Here is a 26,363-nt window from a genome sequence, read left to right as displayed (position 1 = left end):
TACATAATTTGCAGCATGGTGGTAATTTGAACTGCTACCAAAGAGAGACATGAATGAACATTATGATTATATTAAAAAACAACTTCCATCAGTCAGCTTTAAAAGTGGTAGAGCAAAGGATTGCTGATGAGAAGGGCGTGGTATAGAGAATATGCAATAAACTTAATGAAAATGAAATAAAATTGATAAGCATAGCCAAAAAAACTTAAAATTTCCAGATGTGCTAAATGTCAAAGTGCCTCTTTAATAAACATGCTGTTTGTGACACTACACACTTTGAGACGGATCCCTGCTCTGAGACATGTTCGTGTAATACTTAATCTTTCCAGTGTATTCCTCAGTGTAATTAATTAACAGATTACCAGACACCATTTGGAAAAACTGACATAATGAATGGAACAGAAGCACGCACAAGATCTGAAGCAGCTCTTCACTGCAATGTTGTGAACCTGAGGCTCACAAGTAAAGCATTCCTACCTTTGATCATGTAAAAGCAGAATGTGAAGCAAGACGTGGGTGTTCACTGAAGTTGCACAGCAAGATGGTATTTCCTTTCATTATGCTATTTTTTGACAATCAAAGCCCCTTAGCTAATTTCACTTAAAATGAATAAACTCAGAAATAGATATTACTATGCAACAGCAACTCCTTTCTATGTTATATTGACAATTAAACTTGGCAAATCCAGAGATCTCTCTCCAAGATACACAATTCCCTGACTAGCCGAGTAAGAAGAGAACTTTCAATGCATAGATTCCTATGAAGTCAATGTCCTGATACTCATGCTTTGGGACAAATTCATGATAAATGCATTCATAGCTAATGTTATTAATATCAGTTTCAGACGCAAGCTATGGCACAGAATATTTTGACTGCATGAAGCCTTATTCCTTCAGCTCAATTGGTTTTGCAGACACCTCTTACCTTTCTCTCACAAAGTACATTGTCAAGTCGTCACTTTTATTGTCACTTCAACCATAACTGCTGGTACAGTACATAGTAAAAATGAGACAACGCTTTTCAAGACCATGGTGTTACATGACACAGTACAAAAACTAGACTGAACTATGTAAAACAACAACACAGAGAAAAAAGACCAGACCTACCCAGGACTGCATAAAGTGCAAAAAAACAGTGCAGGCATTACAATAAATAATGAACAGGACAATAGGGCAGTAAGGTCCAGGCTCTGGGTATTGAGGAGTCTGATAGCTTGGGGGAAGAAACTGTTACATAGTCTGGTCGTGAGAGCCTGAATGCTTCTGTGCCTTTTCCCAGATGGCAGGAGGGAGAAGAGATTGTATGAGGGATGCATGGGGTCCTTCATAACGCTGTTTGCTTTGCTGATGCAATGTTTAGTGTAAATGTCCGTGATGGCAGGAAGAGAGACCCTGATGATCTTCTCAGCTGACCTCACTATCCACTGCAGGGTCTTGCGATCCGAGATGGTGCAATTTCCGAACCAGGCAGTGATGCAGCTGCTCAGGATGCTCTCAATACAACCCCTGTAGAATGTGATGAGGATGGGGAGTGGGAGATGGACTTTCCTCAGCCTTCACAGAAAGTAGAGACACTGCTGGGCTTTCTTTGCTATGGAGCTGGTGTTGAGGGACCAGGTGAGATTCTCCGCCAGGTGAACACCAAGAAATTTGATGCTCTTTACGATCTCTACCGAGGAGCCGTCGATGTTCAGTGGGGAGTGGTCACTCCGTGCCCTCCTTTTGTTCACATTCAGAGACAGGTTGTTGGCTCTGCACCAGTCTGTTAGCTGCTGCACCTCCTCTCTGTAAGCTGACTCGTCATTCTTGCTGATGAGACCCACCATGGTCATGTCATCGGCGAACTTGATGATATGGTTTGAGCTGTGTGTTGCAGCACAGTCGTGGGTCAGCAGAGTGAACAACAGTGGATTGAGCACACAACCCTGGGGAGCCCCTGTGCTCAGTGTGATGGTGTTGGAGATGCTGCTCCTGATCCGGACTGACTGAGATCTCCCAGTCAGGAAATCTAGGATCCAGTTGCAGAGGGAGGTGTTCAGGCCCAGTAGGCTTAGCTTTCCAATCAGTTTCTGAGGGATGATTGTGTTGAATGCTGAACTGAGTCTATGAACAGCATCCGAACGTATGTGTCTTTTTTATCCAGGTGGGTTAGGGCCAGGTGGAAGGTGGTGGCAATGGCGTCATTTGTTGAGCGGTTGGGATGGTACGTAAACTGCAGGGGGACCAGTGAGGGGGGCAGCAGGGTCTTGATATGCCTCATGACGAGCCTCTTGGAACACTTCATGATGATGGATGTAAGTGCAACGGGACGGTAGTCATTTAGGCAGGACACTGAAGACTTCTTCGGCACAGAGATGATGGTGGCGGCCTTGAAGCTCGTGGGAATGGTGGCACTGCTCAGGAAGATGTTGAAGATGCATTACGTACAATTAACTGGGGCACCACGGTGGTGGTTAGTGCAACACTATTACAGCTTGGGGTGTCGGAGTTTGGAGTTCATTATTATCGTAGACCACAAGTAGCTTGTATGCCCTTCCCATGAACTTGTGGGATTCCTCCCATTTCCTCTAACATTCCAAAGTTATTAGTAGATAAATTGGTCATTGTAAATTGTCCTGTGATTAGGCTGGGGTTAACCAAGCGGTGCAGCTCGTTGGGCTGGGTGGGCCTGTTCCATGCTCTCTCTATATAAACTAACTGATATTACATTTAATTTCACAATTCTAATGTGCATTTCCTAATTTAGCCTATTGTGAATAAATATTCCTCAATCCAGTAGCTGAAGACACAGCTGTTTCCCCATTCACCAAAATCTTCCAATGCCCTTTAAAAGGTGACATATCATTTGGACTGTTCGCTGAAAAAATAACTTGCTATGCAAAACATCATTAAAAAAAATTGTAGCAAGTGTAATTCTTGAATAAAACCAGCTATACTCCAAATAAAACAGGAAAGAAACTTAAAAATTCAGACAGCACTTTTTTTTTACAAATATTGGTACTGGGCTCTTTAAATAAGATTCTAGAACTAGATCCTTAAAGCCAAATATCAATTTATATGGTTGGATGGTTACTGAGCATTTTGCCTGGGTACAAAAGCCTTGTACAAGTGCCATGGTGCTTAATTGAAATATCAACTCGTATTTAATGCCTGTTTGTGACCTAATCACAGTTGGACAAGGAGCAAATTGGGCAAATGTTCACCATGATCTTTTGTTCCATTTCATCAACCGGTTGCTCACAATTTATCCTCAACTACTGCATGCAACTAATCTGAAAATCTGCTAAATCCACACTGCAAACACCCAAATCTAGACAAGCAAACATTCATCTGTTTGCTTAATTCTCAATATTCCTCTTGCTGCATTATCAGAGACAAGCAACACTTTCATGATCAGTGGTAAATGGGATTAGTTCCAATTGAACCCTTCTTAATTTCAGATGAGCTAACAAACTTTTCACATTGGAGTTTTCCCATTTTATATGTTTATTTTTTATCCTAAACCAATTATTTTACCTAATCCAGGAGAATAAATTAAGGCATTTATTTTATACAGAAATGCCATCCACCAGTACTATCTTTAGTATCATAGTATACTTCTCCTTAAAAACAGATTTTTAAATATTTGATGCATTCCTATTGAACTTTTACTAAATGTTTGCATGCAACAGAGGCCCAACTTTTTCCTATTGATTTAACTTTCTTATCCCTCCTTCAATGCATCAGAATGTAGAAAATTAAACAACATTGCCCCATCAATCTTAACAGAGCATTCAAAAGCAACCAGCACAAAATGCTGAAGGAACTCAGCAGGCCAGGCAGCATCGATGAAAAAAAATGTACAGTCAACACTTCAATCTGAAACGTCCACTGTACTCTTTTCCACAGACGCTGCCTGCCCTGCCCAGTTCCTCCAGCATTTTGTGTGTGTTGTTTGGATTCCCAGCATCTGCAGGTTTTCTCTTGCTTGCAAAAGCAACCTGATTTGTATTCATCAGTGTCCATGGGTATAGAGGAATATATTTGCATTAATCAATGAGTTTACTTTAGCAGGCACATACACACAGTCAAATCTCACTGAAAAGAAATCCACTGCAGATGTGCAAACACCTGCATCAAAACAAGGGCAAATACATTTGTAAACTGATGCATCCATCATTTAAATCAGTTTACTGCATAAATACATATTACATTTAAAAAGTTAAAGGTTTTATTTACATTTTTAAACTAGTTAATGTCGAATTGCATTTTAAGGAGAATTTATATTTCAGGAAAATGGTTCTGGAATGTCCTCTTAAATTAAGGAATGAATTTAAGAAATTGCTGCGTAAAACAAGTGTCTTCACATAAAATATTGATGCCACGAACCAGCTACAACCGACAAAGATTACAGAGAGTGCCAGAATTGAAGCTTGCTCAAATTCCAATTCCCACCCTCACCACAAAATCGCAAGATCTATTGAACGGAATTAAAAATCCACCATTTTTTGCACAAGTCTCTCTTTCTTTTTTCCAGGAATAAAATGGCCATATGCATGTGGTCCACATGGCCCTTTTTAAAACTTGGATTACTTTGATATTTAGCAAGACCAACGGACGCATTGATACAATTTGTATCTTTATTTTACAGCACACATTACACTGGACCACAGTGTGTCCTCTAGGTGCTCCAATTTCCTCCCATATTGCAAAAAAAAAATGCACAGGTTAGTAAGCTGCGGGCATGCTATGCTGGTGCCAGAAGCGCGACAACACTTACAGGCTGCACCCATCCTCAGATGGTTGGTCACTGACACAATCGACACATTCCACTCTCTGTTTTAATGTATATCTGACGTATAAAGCTAATCTCTTACTTCTAAATGAAACAAAAGGATTTCCCATTCTGCAAGACACTAGTTTCTTTCTAGCATTTGGAATTGAAGGCAATGTCATTTTTTTTAATATCGGGACTCCTCCTCCTAATTCTATATCACAAGACCATAAGATATAGGAGCTGAATAGGCCATTCACCCCCTTTCAACCCCACACTCCTGCCTTCTCCACATACCCTTTGACATCTTTACTAATCAACAACCTATCAGCCTCTGCTTTAAACACAGGTTTCCCCCACTATCCAAAGGTAGAGCGTTCCTATGAAACCATTTGTAAGCCGAGATGTCGTAAAGTGAAGAAGCAATTGCCATTAATTTATATGGGAAAATTTTTTTGAGCATTCCCAGACCGAGAAAACAACCTACCAAGTCATACCAAATAACACAAAACCTAAAATAACACGAACATATAGTAAAAGCAGGAATGATATGATAAATACACAGCCTATATAAAGTAGAAATATTGTATGTACAGAGTAGTTTCACTTATCAAAATCGGAAAGACAGTGAGCTGAAATCAATTTGGAGAAACAAACAGCACGTACACGCCTACGCACGTACACGCATGCACATACAACTGCACGCTTTTGTGTGCTTCACGGTCAGGGTAGTCTTTCTCAGGGTAAACACACGTATAAAGCAGGCGCCTTTTTTTCGTAAAAGCGAAAATCCTCTGGTTAGCAAAAACGGGTACTAATGTAGGTCTTTCGCAACAGCGAGCTGTCGTAAAACGAATGTTCGAAAAACGGGGGCCACCTGCATACCCAATGACTTGCCTCTGGAGCTGAATCTGTGGAATGAATTCCACAGATTCACCACTCTCTGCACAAGATATTCCTCATTTCTGTTCTATAGCAGGATGTACAGTACTTCAATGAAGAAATGTTTTAATTTCTGCATGCAATTTATATTCCCTATCACAACTTGATTGAGCAGTGATTGACAGCATATCACTAAGTTAATCTATAGACAAAATCTATTAACCAAATTCTGCAGTGACATTGGAAGACATTGTATGAGGGGGTTTGAGAAAGGCTAGCTGATGAGGGAAGGAAAGGAGGCAAACAGCAGAACCTTTCAAATATTTATACTCAAGTCGGTGCCTGGAACAGGAAAACTAATTCTTACTTCCTCATTTGAAAAAGAATGTAGGGATGACTACTGAAGAATCATTTTAATTCTGGTGGTTAGGGAAAGTTTAGAAACAATCAGCAACAGAACTAGACAAAGAAAAATAACCTGCTGGAGGAATTCAGGAGGGTCGGGCAGCAGCCATGGAGGTAAATCAATAGTTGACATTTCGGTTCGAGACCCTGCTTCAGGACTGAGCATGTAAAGGGGAGAAGATGAACATTAAGAGTGAAGGAGACACGAGGCATGTTCATGCAATAGGTCAACTATTGGGAAAACAAAGAGCTGCAGGTTATGGAAAGGAAGGTGTAGTTTATGGAATCCAATAAACAAGGAAGATGAAGTCTGAACTTGGACATGTCTCGGTCGATTAGAACAAGTAGGCATGGATTTATTAAAGGCAAACACTGTCAATCTCACCTAGGAGATTTAAGATGAAGTGTAACGTGGCATACTGCATATCGGCTTCCAGTAAGTAACCTGATAAAAGCCCGATTACAGAGCAGGAGGTGCTTGCTGTCTTGAGGCAAATTAAGGTGGATAAATCTGCAGGCCTGACAAGGTTTTGCCTCAGGCCCTGTGGGAAGCTAGCACAGAAATTTCAGGGGCTTCAGCAGAGATACTTAGAACGTCCTTAGCCAAGGGCGAGGTGCCAGAGGATTGCTAGACAGCTAATGTTGTTCACAAACAAGAGAAAATCTGCAGATGCTGGAAATCCGAGCAACACACACAAAATGCTGGAGGGACTCAGCAGGCCAGGCAGCATCTTGGAAAAGAGTAGCGTCGACGTTTCAAGCCGAAGCGCTTCACCAGGACCAATTGTTTAAGAAAGGTTCTGAGAATAAGCACGGAATTATAGGCCAGTGACTCTGACATCAGTTGTGATCAAGTTATTGGAAGGTATTCTAAGGGATTGGATACAAGTATTTGGATAGACAGGAACTGATTAGGGATAGTCAACATGGCTTTGCACATGGTTAGACATGTCTAACTAATCTTGTAGAGTTTTTCAAGGAAGTTACCAGGAAAATTGATGAAGACAAGGCAGTGGGGATGTTGCCTTCATAGACCTTAACAAGGCCTTTGACAAGGTCCCACAAGGGAGTTTAGTCCAGAAGGTTCTATCGCTTTGCATTCAAGATGAGGTAGCAAATTGGGTTAGACATCTGCTCCATGGAAGAAGCCAGAAAATGTAGAAGATAGTTGCTTCTCTACCTGTAGGTCTATGACTAGTGGTGTGCCGAAGGGATCGGTGCTGGGTCCTTTCTTGTTTGTCATCTATATCAATGATCTGGATGATAATGTAGTGAATGTGAAGTGGATCAGCAAATTTGCTGAAGACACTAAGACTGGGAGTGTATGGGACAGTGGGGAAGACTATCAAAGCTTGCAGCAGGATCTGGACCAGCTGGAAAAACAGGCTGGGAAAAAAAAATGGCAATGGAATTTAACGCAGACGAGTGTGAGATGCTGCACTTTGGGAGGACCAACCAGAGTAGATCTGAAACTGAGGAGTGTCGTGGATCAGAGAGAACTGAGAATACAGATCCACAATTTCTTGAAGTGGTGTCACAGGATCCTAAAGAAAGCCTTTTAGCACACTGGCCTTCATAAATCAAAGTACTGAGTACAGGAGTTGGGATGATACACTGAAGTCGTACAACGCATTGATTAGGCCTAATTTGGTGTATTGCGTGCAGTTTTGGTGACCTACCAACAGGAAAGATGTAAATGAGATCCAGAGAGTACAAAGAAAATTTACAAGGATGTTGCCAAGACATGACGACCTGAATTATAGGGAAAGGATGAATAGATAGGACTTTATGTGCCAGAGTGTAAATGAATAGAGGAGATTTGATGGAGGTATACAAAAATTAGGGGCGGTATAGATAGAGCAAATGCAAGCTGGCTTTTTCCACTGAGGCTGGGCGAGACTACAACTAGAGTTAATGGATTAAGGATGAAAGCTGAAATGTTTTAGTAGAACACAAGGGAATTTCTTCAGAGAGTGGAAGAGGTATATTCGGGTTCAATTTCAACATTTAAGAGAATTTGGATAGGTTTATGGATGAAAGGGGTGTTGAGAGTCATTGGGACTTCGGAGATTAATAGTTCGGCACAGACTAGATGCACTGAAGGATCTGTTTCTGTGTTGTCTTGTTCTACGACTCAATACCCATGGAATAAAACGATTGAAACTATGTTGACAGAAAATTGCCCTTGCAGAAACACTAGAAGTTGTTTCTCAGACTGGTGGAAGTGTCAGGACTCGGAACACTACATTTTAGACTTAAACTTGTGTGTAAGGGACATAATTTCCAAAATTTTAGAAATGCAAAAAATGAGATGTAGGAATATTCAGTATAATGTAGACTTCAGGATTAACAGAGTGGAGCAATGGGCATATAGGTAGCACATGAAATTTAATGTTGAAAAATACAAAGTATTGCATTTTTGAAAATAAAATGAGAAGAGGCAATGTAAACTGGGCAGCAGAAATTTGAAAAGGATACAAAAGAGATTTGGGAACGTACTGTATGTCCATGGCTCATTGAAAGATAACTGAAGTTTTCCAGTGAGATGGTGGCGTGCTCAGACACAGCAGCTTCTGAGGGTCAACCCAAGGAGCTTTTGGCTATTCAATTTACCATCATAAGACCCCACTGGACATTACAAACTTAAAGTACTGCCAGGTCTTCCCCAACAGCAAGCAGCTCATTGGCAGAGAAACTGAAGGAGCTGGTCTTGGTGTGGACCGTGACACTGCCTACATCAGAAATGCTGCTATACAAAGGAGGTCCAACAGCAAGTGATTGTCTTAGTTGCTTTTTCTTGTGATCACAGGACCCTGATGGACATTGGTGGCGTGGCATGCTGCAAGTCCAGCTCACCAGTTTACTGCTGAAGAGTGGGGTGAGACAGCAGTGAGGTGGGTATTCATGTGTGGTAGAATGACAATTAAACTTGAACTCAAAAGAGACAGTGTAGGTTAAGAAAGTGGTTGAAATAGCCTATTAGAGCTTTGCCTCTATAAATCAGAGCAAGGTGTATAAGAGAAATCAAGTCATAAAGATCCATTATGTATTTTTAAAAAATACTAGCTCAGAGATATGGTGGCCATTTTGAGTGCACTCCTCTGAAAAGCACGTGAAGGTTTTGGACAGAGAATTAGACACAAAGGCATTTATCAATATAATTCCAGAGTTAAGTGAATGGATTAGAGAAAACTGGTTTGTCCTCCTTGGAACAGAAGAGGCCGCAAAGGGGTCTGATAGAAGTATTTAAAATCATGAAGAGCATAGGCAGGAGAGATGAAAACTTATCAGCATAGGGGTCAAGATCAAAGACACATGATCATTTTCTTTCGGAACCCACAAGTGGTTTGAGTTTAGTTGCAATTGTGCTGCTCAGAAATAAACTAGCTAAGTATCCAAAAGGTTTGGCAGGGCTGGGTTGGGTAATGGTAGGGAGTATGAATGAGATAAATTAAATGTCCTCCTTTCATGCTGTAGCCATTGTATGCAATGCCAAAATATACAGAAACATACAAAAATGTCAGAATATGCAGCCAGAAGAAAATTCACTAAAAACAAGATAACAACGTGAATAAACTACAGGATTGCAAACTCTCAACTACTCCCACCTTCCTCTCTGAATGCCCGTTTCGGTAACTCTTGTCCATTCCCACATGGAAATGTGAGAAATGTGAGTAAGGAGCCTTTAGACTGCTTGGAAGGATGAAGGCAGGTCTCAGTATTTAAAGTTTGGAAAGAATTAAGAAACCAAAATAGTTAATATATACAGTGCCTATATTTTTTAAACGTATTCACACCACCCACCCCCCCCCCCCGGAAATTGTTTTACAACATTGAATCAGTGGATTTATTGTTTTTTACTCTGATCAACTGAAGAATTTCATGTCAAAGTTTAAACTGATCTCTACAAAATGATCTGAATTAATTATACATATAAAACACAAAATAATTGACTGCATAAGTATTCACCCCCCCCCTTAATATGAAACACTAAATCATCAGTGTTGCAGCCAACTAGTTTTAGAAGTCACTAATTAGTTAAATGGAGATCACCTGTGTGCAGTCTAGGTGTTTCAATTGATTGTAGTAAAAATACACCCCTATCCGGAAGGTCCAACTGTTGATGGATCAGTACCCTGGAAAAAACTGCACCATGAAGACAAAAGAACACTCCAAGGAACTTCTGCGAAAAGGTTATTAAAATGCAGAAGTCAGAAGATAGACACAAGAAAATTTCCAAGACACTGAATATCCGTTGAAGTACAGTTGTCAGTGACCAAGAAATGGAAAGAGTACGTATGGCATAGCTGCAGATCTGCCTGGAGCAGGCTATCCTTAAAACCTGACTGACCGTACAAGAAGGGGTCCAGTGAGAGAGACCACCAAGATACCCAGTGCAACTCTGAAGGAGCTACAAGCTTCAGTGGCTGAGATGGGTGACACTGCACATACAGCCATTGCCAGGTGCTTCACCAGTCACAGCTTTACGGGAGAATGTCAAAGGGAAAGCCATTGTTGAAAAATAAAACTCACATCTCGGCTGGAGTTTGCCAGAAGGGATGTGGGGGATTGTGAGGACAGCTGGAAGAAGGTCCTATGATTTGATGGAACTAAAATTGAGCTTCTTGCCCAACAGACTTAACACTGTTTGGTGTAAGCCAAACACCACACATCAAAAACACACCGTCCCTACTGTGAAACATGGTGGAGACTGCATCATGCTGTGGGGATGCTTCACTGCAGCAGGCCCTGGAAGGCTTGTGAAGGTAGAGGGTAAAACGAATGCAGCAAAATACAGGGAAATCCTTGAGGAAAACCTGATGCAGTCTGAAAGAGAACTGCGACTTGGGAGAAGATTTGTTTTCCAGCAAGACAATGACCCCTAAGCATAAAACCAAAAGCTTAAAAACAAAGTTAATGTCCTGGAGTGGCCAAGTCAGAGTCCAGACATCAAACCAATTGAGAATTTGTGGCTGGACATGAAAAGTGCAGTTCACTCATTATCCTCATGCAATGTGACAGAGCTTGAGCAATTTTGAAAGGAAGAATGGGGAAAAATTGTCGTGTCCAGATGTGCAAAGCTGAAGAGATTTGATCCACAGAGACTCAAGGCTGTAATGTCAAAGGTGCATCTACTAAATACTGACTTGAAAGGAGTAAATACTTATGTAATCAATTATTTTGTGCTTTATACGTAATACCCTGGTTCATATTATGCTGCAATTTGGCAGTTCTGCAAGAACAGCTTGTTTTCAGCTTGTTTGGGTTATTGTTTCAGATAAGGGATGAGGAGAAAGGTATGCATCCAATTAGGATGGTCGAAATAAGGGGAGGTTTCTCCAGTGAGGGACACTAAGGTTGGGCTTGGGGTTTTTTTTAAACTGGTGAGAGATGGAGAGAGAAGATGCTGGGGAGAACAGAGGTAGCGTACAATCTGGTGGGAGACCCATTTGTCCGAGATGGATTGCAAGTGACGTTCGGGAGGTGGTGTGGACATTCACGCTGTCAGAGGACCCAGCGTGTGATTGACAGAGAAGTTCAAGATGAGCTCCAACTTGCGCACGTTTCTCTGTTTAATTCGAATGGGTCCTTTTCTTTTTGTTATTCTTTACTAACCCTTCAGTTAAGATACATAAATAGAATTCCTTTAATTGTTTGCAGTGTACTGTCTGTTATTTTGTGCCAGTAATTTGTAACGGGGTAGCAAATTACTCTGCATCCACACAAACAGGGGTGGAATGAGCCATCTCAATCCCATCAGTTTGGTGGTCTTCCCTGACAGGGTCTTCCCTGACAGTTCCCTGACAGGGTCTTCCCTGACAGGGTCTTCCCTGGACTTCCGCAGCCAAGGAAACCAGGCTGCTGTTTCATTTATTTGTAATTAATTGAGCTCACTTTGACGAGATCTGTTTTCACTTTGACACACAAGAGCCTTTTTCTGTTGATTGGTGTCAAAAAAACCATATTAAATCCTCTGAGACTCAATGTTGTAACACAGCAAATCATGAAAACGTCCAAGAGGGGTGAATACTTTTTATAGGCACTGTATATTCGTTATATAGCAATTTACTATATGCTCTTACTCTTGCAAAATTAATTTAGAATTACTGTGTTTATAGAAAGAGGCAGGGTCAAAACAATTCTAGGTTGGAAATAGGATCTAATTACATGTGCCTGAAGTAAAGGGAATTTTCACTGGCTGTCAGATTCATTCACCATGAGTCTTTTCTTAAATATAAACTAAGAATGTCGGCAGAATTTTAATTCAAATTATCCAGTTCGGTTTGACATCATTTAACAGAAGTTTTTTCAACAACATAAGTTTTGAAAAATTCTTTGGTGTTATTTTTAATGAATGTACAAAACTCCCCAATCAGAATGACAGATTCAAATGTTAAAAGTGGAATTAATAATGGCTCATTATTCTTAGCAAAGCTTGGGGAAATGCAGAGGAACTAGTCACGTGATAGGTAAGCATTAGGGAGACGTGATATCGTACCTGCTGTCAATGGCCAATAAGCGACCTTTGTTTCTGTTTGAATAACTCGCTCAGTCTGTGCCACATCACCTGCAGAAGAAAACAACTTTATCACTAAAACAGACACAGAAGAATCCATTATGATTTGAGACAGATTAGAAAGGTACCAATGTTGCACATCTGAAAAATAAAATGTGACATTACTGTTCATAATACAGTATATAATCAAATTATACTTAAAATATCTATCAATTACAATATGAATACCAGCTTTTGAGATAACCCCAGATCTTTCCACTTCAAGTTTCCCACCCCAGTGCCCTATATTTGGCAACAGTAATTACAAACAGGTTTGAGGTTTTAGAAACTAAGAAGCGAAGGAGGAAATATGATACAATCACAATATTATTCTAAAAAGTGCCTGGCAAAGTTCAGATGATAGCAAAGAAACAGGACTACGTTTAAATAAAAATTCAGTGTCCCAAATGGCACTTGGCCAGATTCACATCTTGGCAGAATGCGTGGGTGAAGGCAACGTTGGGAAAGGAAGGTGCGTGTAGGGAGCAGGAGGAAGGCAGAGCTGGTCTTCAGAAATCAGCTGGAGGAAGTGTCTGGGGTGAATGGGGTGTGAGCATATGGGAGAAGGGGGTTGGGTTGGTTTCAAGGGAGAAAGGCTCCAGGGCAATTAGGGACTTTCCAGGACTTTGGGTGTTCCAGATTCCTCAGTGCTGTGGAAGGATGCTGGTGGAAACAGAGTTTGGGTTGCCAGTGCTGGGCTTCAACAATGAAAGAGGTTGGGGCAGGAGAGGGGACGGCAGAGATTTTGATTTTGTCTGCCGGACCCAGTAACATTTCCTATAGCATTTACCAACGCGGGGGGAGGGGGGGCACAGGTGGAATTGCTCTGAGATTAGGTTTCAATTGAATTATTTTGGAGGTCATTGCCGAACACAAAACCCTGTGTTAATCAGTTCGAATTTTACCACTTAACTATAAAACTACCCAATCGATATGGTATTGTTAGCAAATCTATTCCTTCATCTCCCAACTACTTTCCCCCACACTACCACTTCCTACCCATTTAGCTGTCTGTGACTCCCATTTTTCCTCTTTACCTTTCCCCGATTTCTCCTTTATAAACCATCAATTACCATTCTCTCCTAAATCCCTTTCACCCCTTCAGATTTTCTTCTTTCCTCATGTAGAACACGTTGACATATATATATATATATATATATATATATATATATATATAAAAGACAATGTGCTGGAAAACCTTTGAAAAGCACAAGGACAGGCAAGACCCCAGGGCTGGACAGGGTACAGCTCAGATTACAACAGGAAGCAAAGGGAGAAACTGCTGCGCCCTTGCAATGATCTTCAGTCCTCACCAGCTACAGGTGTGGTACTAGGTGATTGGAGAGTGGCAAATACTTCTTTGTCCAAGGAAGGAAGTAGGGAAAATCCTGGAAATTACAGACCAGTGAGTCTTACTTCTGTGGTGGACAAATTATTGGAGAAGATTCTTAGAGACAGAACTTAGGAGCAGTTGTAGTTTAATTGGGGATAGTCAGCATGAGTTTGAAGGTCAGGACGTGTCTCATGAGCCTAATTGAATCCTTTGATGGCGTGAGAAAGCACATAGGTGAAGGTACAGCAGTGGTGTATATGGACTTTAGTAAGACGTTCAATAAGGTTCCCCCAGTAGATCCATTCAGAATGTCAGGAGGCATGGAATTCAGGGAAACCTGGCTCGATGGATCCAGAATTTGTTTGCCTACAAAGGGCAAAAGGTGGTAGTAGATAGGATGTATTCTGCTTGGAGGTTGGCGACTTGTAGTGTTCCACATGGATCTATTCTGGGAACCCTGCTCTTTGTGATTTGTATAAATGACTTGGATGAAGAAGTGGGGGAGGGGTACTGAAGTATGTTTGTAGGTTCCATGAAGGTTGGTAGAGTCGTGGATAGTGTAGCAAGATGCAGAGCTGGGCCGAGAGGTGCCAGATGGAGTTTAATCCAGAAAAGTATGAAGTACAAGGTTAATCGCAGGACTCTAGTATGGAGAAACAGAGGGATCTTGAGGTCCATGTCCATTTATCCCTCAATGTTGCCACACAATTTGATGGGGTTGTTAAGAAGGCTTATGGTGCATTGGCTTCACTAGTCAAGAATTGAATTCAAGAGCCACAGGATAACGTTGCTGCTCTATAAAATCCTGGTTAGACCACACCTGAAATATTGTGTTCAGTCAGGTCACCTCATTATAGGAGGGAAGTGGAAGTTTTTGAGGGAGTGCAGAGGAGATTTACCAGATGTTGCCTAGATTAGAGAACATGCCTTATGGAGATAGGTTGAGTGAAAGAGGGCTTTCATTTTGAGCAAAGGACAATGAGAGTCAACTTGATAGAGGTGTAGAAGATGATAACAAACATAAGTTGAGGGGATTGCCAGAGATATTACCCCAAGGTGGAAATGGCGGTTGAGGCTGATACAGTAAGAGCCTTTTAGAAAATTCTTAGAGGCAGCTGGATAATAGAAAAATGGAGGCCTATACAGATTGGAGAGGTTAGATTATTCTTAGAGTAGCTTAAAAGGTTGTGAGCCAAAGAGCCTGTACTGTGATGTCTATTCACACCACCTCTGCTTTCTCCACTACTCTCCCTGCTTCCCGAGTTTCCTCCCAATATCAGGCAATTTTCAGTGCATTGTCAGGATAGAAGCCAGGTTGGAAAAATTCAGTTACAGGAGCTACATACACCTATTTAATATGTGATAGCATGTTTATGGCATTTTGTGGAGAAAGGGAAATGAGAAGCACGTTCCTCAAAACCTACCTCAACGAAGATATGGCCACCAGACCACTAACTTCTCTCAGCAGTGGAAGGCTACTTGGTGAGATGGGTTATTCAAAGTAGCTATGGTGATCAGTTTTTGGAGCACTGTGTTCTACTTTTTGATGGTCATGAGCATTTACTAGATTCCTTCCCATCCCACCATCTGATCGTTCTTCTCTTTCCTGCCCTTTCTCTCGCTGTTTTCCAACACTTAGTTCATCCACCTCCTTTTACTGCTCTGTCCGTCCACAATTCCACCCTCTTAGTTTAATTATTACCCTCAAGCTGTTAGAAACTATAACTTTGCCAATCGACCCTGAAATTCTATATCCTGGAACACAGTTATGTCAAATGTTGAAAATGACTGCAAGCACCATCAGTCAAAAAACTTGATAGACTAGTGTCAGTTCCTAATGACAAGAACAAACAACAGTCTTCTATCACTTACAAGGAAGTACGTTTGCTTAGGATTTTATGTGGAGCCAGTGCACAATCTACAAACGGCAGTTTCCACAGCAGATGGTTTCAGTTTCAGAGAACTCTGTATGCAAAAGCCTACGTGCACACACACACACACACACACAAAAGTAATCAACGCACTTCACGACTATTCTGCTGGGAGGCGTACTGCCTCACTGGTACAGGAATAGGTCAACAATCATAAATCTCTAGGGTTGACAACACTTAACTCATTCTACTTTTGGTGTATTAATCTGGCTAGTTACTCCAGCAGTGTGCTTTTTATTTCTGTTGCAGTCAGAGAAGTTTGTTTTCTTTGCCCTGTTCTAAGGAACCAGAGGGCATAGATTCACGTCTACACACTGACTGGTTTTCAATATCTAATGCCCATAAAGATGGATAGATTACACTTGAAAGTCAAATAAAATAAAACCAAATTAAACACTGATAGCCAAGTCTAATTAGATTGATAGGCCATTCAGCTAAAACCAAGAAATAATGAATCGCTATTTGAACAAGGAACTGTAGAGTTATTAACTCAATGTCCACGAAGCCTGAACACAAACTGGAAACATTTATCCCTACAAAAGGTATTTGCATTATAAAATTCTGCTCTGAAACCAGTCCCCAAAATTTCTCAGACATTGGGACAATGTCTACATTACAAGCTTAAAGTAAGTAAAACACCTATTTTCTCATGCTCTATACAGCAACAAGATTCACATCCTCACAATATTTGTTGTCCCATAAGAAATCCTGGTCAGGTGACACAAACAGGCCACAGTGATGAGGTTTCTTGGAGGTCAGCGACACTTGTTTAAAAGTACAGAAGGGAGAAGCGGGGCGGCCAGTGGTGAGAGTAGGAGTGTCAGGCTTTGGCTCGAAAGAGGTGTTGGCTCCGGGTAAACTTTCGTTAAGGGTCCCTTTTTTCCCCTCTTATTGCACCTAATGAAGTAAATGGCTGTTGTGTGTTCTTCATGCCAGATATTGGGAGTCCTCTGAGACCCAGAGTCTCCCAGGGAACTACATCTGCATGAAGTGCTTCCAGCTGCAGCTCCTTGAAGGTCATGTTAGGGATTTGCAGCAGCAGCCGGACGACCTTTGGCTTGTACGGGTGAGTGAGGAGATAATCAGAATTCCAGGGAGGTAGTCACCCCCTAAGTGGCAGGAAGCGAGTAGCTGGGTGACTGTCAGTGGAAATGGAAATGAGAAAGGGCAGTTAGTGCAGAACACCCCTGTGGCCATTCCCCTCAATAATAAGTACACTGTTTTGGATACTGCTGAGGGGGATGACATCCAAGGGGAATGCCATGGAGGGGTTACTGGCACTAAGCATGGGTCCGTAGCGTAGAAGGAGAGGGGAGCGGTATTGATAGGGGACTCAATATTCAGGGGAACAGACAGGAGATTCCGTGGACGATGAAATAGGAGATTCCATGGACGGGACACACGGATGGTACGTTGCCTCCCAGGTCCCAAGATCAGGACATCTTGGATCGCATCGACAGTATCTTGGAGAGGGAGAGAGAGCAACCAGATATCTTGGTACATATTGGTACCAATGACATAGAAAGGAAAAACAAAGAGATTCTGAAAAGAAAATTTATAGAGCGAGGTAGAAAGCTAAGAAGCAGGACCTCCTGGGTAGCAATTTCTGGATTGTTGTCTGTGCCACATTGCAGTGAGGGTAGAAGCAGAATGATTTGACAAATTAATGTGTGGCTGAGAAGCTGGTGCTGGGGGCAGGGCTTCAGGTCCTTGGATCATTAGGATCCATTCTGGAGGAGGTATGACCTGGTCAAAAGTGCCAGGCTGCACCTGAACCCAAGGGGAACCAATATTCTCACAGGCAAGTTTGTTAGAGCTGTTGGAGAGGGTTTAAACTAATTTGGCCGGGGGGGGGGGGGGGTGGGAATCAGAATGAAGGGACTCGGGACAGGATGGATGGTAAAAAGCAAAGACAGCATGCAGTCAGACTGTCAGGAGGGGTAGGCAGATGACAGGACATAATTACAGCCAGCAGTACCGAGTATCAGTGCATTAGGGATACAGAATCAAAAGGGTTAGCAATACAGTACTCAAGGTGTTATATCTCAATGCATGGAGTACAAGAAATAAGGGAAATGATCTTATTGCACTATTACAGATTGTCAGGTATGATGTTGTGCCCATCACTGAATGATGGCTGAAGCACGGTTGGAGTTGGAGTTGAAGGTTATATGTTGTGTCATGGGGATTGGAAGATCAGCAGAGGGTGTGGCCTGCATCTGAATGGCATCAAATCAGTAGAAAGATGTGACATGGATCGGAAGATGCTGAATCCTTGTGATTGAGTTAAGAAACTTCAAGGATAAAAGGACTCTGGTGGCAGGTTTACACAGGCCTCCCAACAGTAGCTGGTATGTGGACCAGAGATCACAATGGGGAAAATCAAAAAAGCGTGTTAAAAGGGCAATGTTATAATAGTCATGGGAGATATCAACTTGCAGGCCAATTGGGGAAAATCAAGTTGGAAATAGATCTCATGACAGGGAGGTTGTTGAATGCCTACGAGATGGCTTTTTAGAGCAGTTTGTCATTGAACCTACTGGGGGGGGGGAATCAGCTATACTGGATTGGGCGCTATGTAATAAACTGGAGGTGATTAAGGAGCTTAAGGAAAAGGATCCTTAGGAGGCAGTGATCACAATATGATTGAGTTCAACCTGAAATTTGATAGGGAGAAAGTAAAGCCTGATTAAGCAGTATTTCTGTGGAGTAAAGGAAATTACAGAGGTATGAGAGAGGAATTGGCTGAAGCATATTGGAAGGAGATGCTGGCAGGGATGACAGCAGAGCAGCAATGGTGTGAGTTTCTGGGGAAAATGAGGAAGGTGCAGGATAGATGTATTCCAAAAACAAAGAAATAATCAGATGGCAAAATAGGACAAGGAAAGTCAAAGCTAATATAAAACCAAAAGAGGACTTAAAACAAAGCAAAAATTAGTGGGAAGACAGGATTGGGAAGCTTTTAAAACCTACAGAAAGAAACTAAAAGAATAATTAGGAAAGAAAAGATGAAATATGAAAGCAAGCCAGCAAACAATATCAAAGTGGACAGTAAAAGCTTTTTCCAAGTAGGTAAAAAAAAAATTAAAAGATGAGAGTGGATATAGGACCACTAGAAAATGTGGCAGGGGAAATAATAATGGAGGACAAGGAGATGACAGAGGAATTGAATGAATATTTTGCATCAGTCTTCACTGTGGAAGACACTAGCAGTGTGCCAGATGTTGAAGGGTGTGAGGGAAGAGAAGTGAGTGCGGTTACTGTTACAAGGGAGAAGATGCTCAAAAAGCTGAAAGACCTAAAGGTACATAAGTCACCTGGACCAGATGAACTGCATTCTAGGGTTCTGAAAGAGATAGCAGTAGAGATTGTGGAGGCATGAGTAATGATCTTTCAAAAATCATTGGACACTGGCATAGTGCCGGAGGACTGGAAAATTACAAATATCGCTCCACTCTTTAAGAAAGGAGGGAGGCAGCAGAAAGGAAACTATAGAGCAAACACAAGGAAATCTGCAGATGCTGGAAATTCAAACAACACACACAAAATGCTGGTGGAACACAGCAGGCCAGGCAGGCCAGGCCAGGCCAGGACGTCAGGACATCCTGACGAAGGGTCTCAGCCCGAAACGTTGACAGTGCTTCTCCCTACAGATGCTGCCTGGCCTGCTGTGTTCCACCAGCATTTTGTGTGTGTTGAAAGGAAACTATAGACCGATTAGCCTGACCTCAGTAGTGGGGAAGATGTTAGAAGTAATTGTTGAGGATGAGGTGATGGAGTACTTGGTGACACCAGACAATATAGGACAAAGCATGGTTTCCATCAGAAAAAGTCCTGCCTGACGAACCTGTAGGAATACTTTAAAGAGATTACAAGTAAGATAGATAAAGGGGATATAGTGGATGTTTTATATTTGGATTTTCAGAAGGCCTTTGACAAGGTGCCACACATGAGGCTGCTTACCAAGTTAAGAACCCATGATATTACAGGAAAGGTACTGGCATGGTTAGAGCATTGGCTGATTGGTAGGAGGCAACGACTGTAAATAAATAGATCCTTTTCTGGCTGGCTCCCAGTGACTAGTGGTGTTCTGCAGGGGACTAGTGTTGGGACCACTTCTTCTTATGCTATATATTAATGATTTAGATGATGGAATGGATGGTTTTGTTGCCAAGTTTGCAGGAGAGATGAAAATTAGTGGAGGAGCAGTTGGTAGTTAGTAGGCTGTAGAAAGGCAGAGACAGATTATGAGAATGGGCAAGAAAGTGGCAAATGAAATACAATGTTGGAAAATGCATAGTCATGCACTTTGGTGATAGAAATAAGACCATAAGACAAAGGAGCAGAAGCCAGCCATTCGGCCCATCAAGCTGATCCAATCTCCCCTTTAGTCCCATTGCCCCACCTTCTTGCCTTTGATGCCCTGACTACTCAGATACCTATCAATCTCTGCCTTAAATACACCCAATGACTTGGCCTCCACTGCTGCCCGTGGCAACAAATTCCATTGATTCGCCACCCTCTGGCTAAAATAAATGTGCTATTTTCTAAATGGAGAGAAATCCAAAAATCTGAGATGCAAAGGGGATTGGGAGTCCCTGTGCAGAACACCCTAAAGGTTAAGCTGCAGGTATAGTCAGTGATGAGGAAGGCAAATGCAATGTTAGCATTCATTTCAAGAGGTCTAGAATACAAGGGATGTGATGCTGAGGCTTTACAAAGCACTGGTGATGCCTCACCTTGAGTATTGTGAACAGTTTTGGGCTCTAAGAAAAGATGTGCTGGCATTGGAGAGTGTTCAGAAGAGGCTCACAAGGATGATTCCAGCAATGAAAGGGTCATCATACAAGGAATGTTTGATGGCTCCGGGTCTGTACTCACTGGAATTCAGCATGAGAGGGTTCTCACTGAAACATTTCAAATGTTGAAAGGTCTAGACAGAGTAGATGTGGAAAGGATGTTTCCTATGGTGGGAGAGTCCAGGACAAGAGGGCACAGCCTCAGGATAGAGGAGTGTCCATTGAAAACAGACACAAGAAATTTCTTTAGCCAGAGGGTGGTGAATTTGTGAAATTTGTTACCACAGGCAGCTATGCATGCCAGGTCGTTGGGTGTATTTAAGGCAGAGATTGATAGGTTCTTGATTGGCTACAGCATCAAAGGTTACAGGGGAAAGGCCAGGGAGTGGGGCTGAGGAGGGGAAAAAGGATCGGCCATGATTGAATGGCGGAGCAGACTCAAGACAAATGCTCTGATTCTGGTTCCATGTCTAACGGTCTTATGAGAGAAAATGCTCTTCCTGGAACTCAAGACCAGAAAGGACAGGAGTTTTCATTTTACCCATTGAAAACTGGTGGTGATCATTTGGGATGAGCTGGGGTTCCGGATAAGAATAAACCAGAGCTCTGAAGGAAAACCGTTTACCGGTAATAGTAATGTTGGATGTCAGAGGGGTGGGAAAAGGCAGGATTGACGGCATGTCAGATAACAAAGTTGGGGGGGGGGGGAAACCAGAAGAGTACAGGACCACACTTCCCCAGCAGATTGCAGAAAAGTTATTCTTGCTTTACCTAACCCTAAAAGAGAGTTTTGAAACAAGTTTTTTTGGTGCTTTTCTTGGATTCACTTTCGCCTGCCATATAACAGCAAAGGCCACAGCAGTCTTGCAGAAAAAGGTCACTGATTCAAGTTGCAATCAGTTTTAAAAAATAATAACAGCCTTCCCTACATATTCTTTTGAAACAACTTTCTGCCCTTTTCCTCCCTTGCTGGTTTAGAACAACAGAATACGTTTGGAAGTTGCACATCTATTTTATTTACACATCCTTTTCTACCTTCACTTCCACCACCACCCATCCTCGATCCCCAGAGCAAGATATGCAAAGCATATTCAAAATACCTTGCATTGTTTTTTTACCTCTGTACTTTGACCATACACATGGATGAGAGAATGTGTTCCTTTCTTTATACTGATAAATGACAACTACTTGCCAAGACATGGAAAGGGACAGACCAAATGCTGGTCAATGGGACTAATGCAATTACGTCATTGATAGTCAGTGTAGACCAGTGTGAACCAAAGGCCCCATTTCTGGGCTACATAATCTTGTATCTCAGTAAGAATTCCAGCAGTGGGGGGGAAAAAGGGAAAAAAAACCTTGTTGATGACAAGAACCAGGTCTATAAACTGCTTCTTGAGAAGATGTGGTAACTGCTGTTCATCTTCCATCAAACCTTAATCTAGCTTCCCAAATCTACCTTAAACTAGCTTGCCTTTCATAACTGAAAATGAAACAGAAAATGCTCAGAAACACTCAACTGCTGAGGCAGCATCTATGGAGAAATAAATAGAATTAATGTTGCGCATCGATGAGTTTTCAACAGAATTATAACTTGTTTTACAATTCGGGGGAAAGGTGATATGTCTGATAGGATGGAATCAAGGTTGCCCCAATATCATGATTGTTTCTAGTGCATGCTGTTAAAGAAAATCAACATGTAAGCTGAAAATCTGAAACAACTAAGTATTTTGTATACAATAACAGCAAATAAAATTGGATTAAAACATTAGAGGTAGATAGCTTCTCATCAGAAATGGCCAGTTCAAAAGAGCATCAGCTGGCTTTCTGAATTTGTTGAATTCAATGAAAACAAAATGAAAAGGGGAATGGAGAATTAGAAGTGACAAGCAACAAGCCCAGGGTAACATTTGTGGACTGAACAGATATTCTGCAAAGGCAACACTCAATCTTTGATTAGATTTCTCCAACACCTCTTTTACCTCACAACCTGCTGTCTCACTCATTTGAGAGTTTAATACTATTTATATTATCTTCCTGAAGTTATGTCCCCATCGTGGAAACAGAAACAGAGCTCCCATTGATTTCCATGTTTAGGTTTATAAAACAGAAATGTTTGAAAGTACTTCATATTTAAGAATCATTCATACTGAAGATTCATCTCCTGGAGATGTGTGGTAGAAAGTATGCTGACTGGTTGTATTACGGCCTGGTATGGGAACACCAATGCCTATGAGCAGAAAATCCTACAAAAGGTAGTGGATTTGGCCCAGTGCATCATGGTTAAAACCCTCCCAACCACTGAGCACATTTACGTGAAATATTGCTGTAAAAAAGCAGCATCCATCATCGAAGATCCTCACCACCCAGGCCATGCTCTTTTCTCGCTGCTACCATCAGGTAGAAGATACAATGGCCTCAGGAATCGCACCAATTGGTTTAAGAACAATTACCACCCCTCAATCTTCTGGCTCTTGAACAAAGGGGGATAACTACACTCATTTAAGGACTCTTGTTATTTCATGCTCATTATTTATCGCTATTTATTTATATCTGAAAGTGCACGGTTTACAGTTTCTGATGAAACAAACAAGAAGAATCAGTTTACAGTTACTGTTCTATAGATTTGCTATGTATGCCCACAGAAAAAGAATGTCAGGGTTGTACGTGGTGACATGCAAATTTAACTTTGAACAATTTTGTCATGCAAATACTGTTACACACATACATTTCTAAATGAGTGCAAGATAGGACTAATAATTTCAAAGCAAAAACATACAGCATGGAGAAAAATGTGTTCAGTCCAAAATGGAAGGAGAGGGTGGGTGCAGATTATGAAGATGATGATGACAAGGCTTCAGCTGTAACTTCACCTACATCCAGTCTCCCACATAATAAAGAATAATTTAAATATAACATGTGTGCTGTTGATAGAGACTGTCTGCTCTCTGGAATAATAATTTCTTACATGTTATCAGCCAGTGTAAAATAAGATGCTATGCCAAATTTTCATGCTTTTCCCCTTTCATACTCTAACTAAAAATTCAAGAGGGAGTAAAGAGACTAAACCAAATGTTTTCAAAATAGAGATGAGCTAAGAGGTAAACTGTAATTTTGCCATGAAGTAATTATAACAAATCATCAAGAGTCCTTTCATCTATTTTCAGTGTTCAGCTCTTACATCTTAACAAAGAATTTACATCAAGGGGTGAAGAAATGGGAGTGGTTCAACTAATTATTATTTGCATCAGTGGTAGAGAAAGCCTTTAAAAGGAGGTGCCCATTACCTATGCATCTAGAATTCGAGATAATGAATAGTTTCGAGTAATGCTGTCCTGTTCTAAAATATCAGATTTGCTTCCATGGACCTGGTGGCAATGCACGAGGCCCTCAAAGCACTATTAAAGTCAAAAGCGATCGTTGGCATCGAAGTGAAGGCTCTTCCTCCTCTGGGAGACACCAATGGCATCGGTAGAAAAGGTGAGGAGGTCCTGAAGAGAGATTTTAGGGAGCTAGGTAGAAACCCAAATTAAAAAAAGGACTTCCGGGGCAGTAATCTCTGGATTGCTGCCTGTGCCATGCCAGTCAGGGTAAGAATAGGATGATTTGGCAGGTGAATGCGTGGCTAAGGAACTGACGCAACGGGCAGGGGTTCAAGTTTATGGATCATTGGGATCTCTTCTGGGGAACGAACAAACTGTACAAAAGGGACGGGTTACACCTGAAACCAGGAGGGACCAATATCCTTCCGAGCAGGTTTGCTAGAGCTGTTTGGGTGAGCTTAAACTAATTTGGCAGGGGTATGGGAACTGGAGTGACAGTGCTGAGGACCAGTTGTTAGTTTACAAACAGTGTGTAGAGAGACCGCTAGCAAGAAGAGGCTGATAATAGAGCAAATTATGGTCAACAGGATGAGATGCTGTGTAAAAGGTGAACAATATTGAAGAAGGTGACTGAAGAGGTTATATTTGAATGCGTGCAATATGCAGAATAATGTAGATGAACTTGTAGCACAGTTATAGTTTGGCATGCATGATGTGGGCATCACTGAATTGTGGCTGGAAGAAGATTATAGCTGGGAGCTAACATCCACGGATAGACTTTGAATCGAAAGGACAGGCAGGTAAGCAGAGGGGTGGCATGGCTCTGTTGTTAAGAAATGAAAGCAAATCATAACAAAGAGGTAACAGAGTCTGCTGAATCATTGTAGGCAGAGATAAGGAACTGCAAGGATAAAAAGACCCTGAGGGAGTTATATACAGACTCTTACCCCCACCCCCCCCCAAGAATAAGGATGGGGACTACAAATTACAACGGGGAGATTAAAAAATGCCTGCCAAAAGGGCAATGTTACAATAGTCATGGGGTATTTCAATTTCCAGGTAGCTTAGGAAAAATCAGGTTGGTGCTTGATACCAAGAAGAGGAATTTCTAGAATGAACTGGACATGATCAGAGAGCTTAAGGTAAAAGAATCCCTGGGGAAAGAAATCATAACATGATCGAATTCACCCTGAAATTTGAGGAGAAGCTATGGACAGGTATATCAGTATTACAGTGGAGTAAAGGTAATTACAGAGGCATGAGAGAGAAGTTGGCCAGAATTTCTTGGAAAAGAACACTGGCAAGGATGATGTCAGCACAGAAATGGCTGGAATTTCTGGAAGCAATTCGGAAGGCACTGGATATATACATCCCAAAGAGGATGTCATATTGTAAAGGCAAGATGACACAACCGTGGCTAACAAGGGAAATCAAATCCAACGTAAAAGCCAAAGAGGGCATATAATAGAGCAAAATTAGTGGGATGTTAGAGGATTGAGAAGCTTTTAAAAATAAACAGAAGGCAACTAAAAAGTTATTAAGATGGAATATAAAGGTAATCGAATAGGTGTGTCCCACTTTCTGAACGTTCGCTTTACACAACTTTGCTTTTATGAAAGACTCACATTAGTACCCGTTTTCGCTAACCAAAAGAGGACGCCCGATTTAAACTTGTGTTTACTCCGAGAAAGACTACCATGACCATGAAGCCTTGCACGGGTAGGTGTGTTCACATGCGTGTACATGCTGATTTTTTTCTATAAATCAGTTTTTGGCTTAATCTTCCCAATTCTGGTAAGTGAAACTACACTGTACATACATTATTTCTACTTTATATAGGCTGTGTATTTATCATACCATTCCAACTTTTACTATATGTTAGTGTTATGCTAGGTTTTATGTGTTGTTTGGTATGACTTGGTAGGTTATTTTTTGGGTCTGGGAACGCTCAAAAATTTTTCCCATATAAATGAATGGTAATTGCTTCTTCACTTTATGCCATTTCAGCTTACGAACGGTATCATAGGAATGCTCTAACCTTTGGATAGCGGGGGAAACCTGTAATACTAAAGAGGATACTAAGTTTCTTCAGATATATAAAGTGTAAAAGAAAGGCAAGACTGCTAGAAAATGATGCTCAAGAGGTAGTTATGGGAGACAAGAAAATGACAGATGAACTGAGTAAGTATTTTGCATCAGTATTCACTGTGGAAGACATTAGCAGTATGCCAGAAGTTTGATGTGTTCGGGGTTAGAAGTGTGTGAAGTTGCCAATATTTGAGAGGTGGTGTTTGGGAAACTGAGCAATCAGGTCAGAAAAAAATCACCTGGACCAGATTGTGTGCACCCCAGGGTTCTGAAAGAGGAGGCTGAAGTAATTGT

The 26,363-nt window shown here is 41.5% G+C and overlaps 1 protein-coding gene across 1 annotated transcript in view; it reads right to left on the bottom strand.

The window, feature by feature from the left end:
- tmem45a (transmembrane protein 45a) overlaps positions 1–26,363 on the bottom strand; it is a 74,796-nt gene that overhangs the window by 27,555 nt on the left and 20,878 nt on the right. Inside the window, exon 2 of the mRNA XM_059968637.1 lies at positions 12,539–12,607. The gene's annotated coding sequence lies outside the window, so the exon portion shown is untranslated. The remainder of the gene's footprint in view (positions 1–12,538; positions 12,608–26,363) is intronic.

This window comes from Hypanus sabinus, chromosome 4, assembly GCF_030144855.1.
Source record: "Hypanus sabinus isolate sHypSab1 chromosome 4, sHypSab1.hap1, whole genome shotgun sequence".
Taxonomy (NCBI): domain Eukaryota; kingdom Metazoa; phylum Chordata; class Chondrichthyes; order Myliobatiformes; family Dasyatidae; genus Hypanus; species Hypanus sabinus.
Note: the sequence above shows the minus strand (reverse complement) of the source record. Positions and strands in the feature narration are given on the sequence as shown.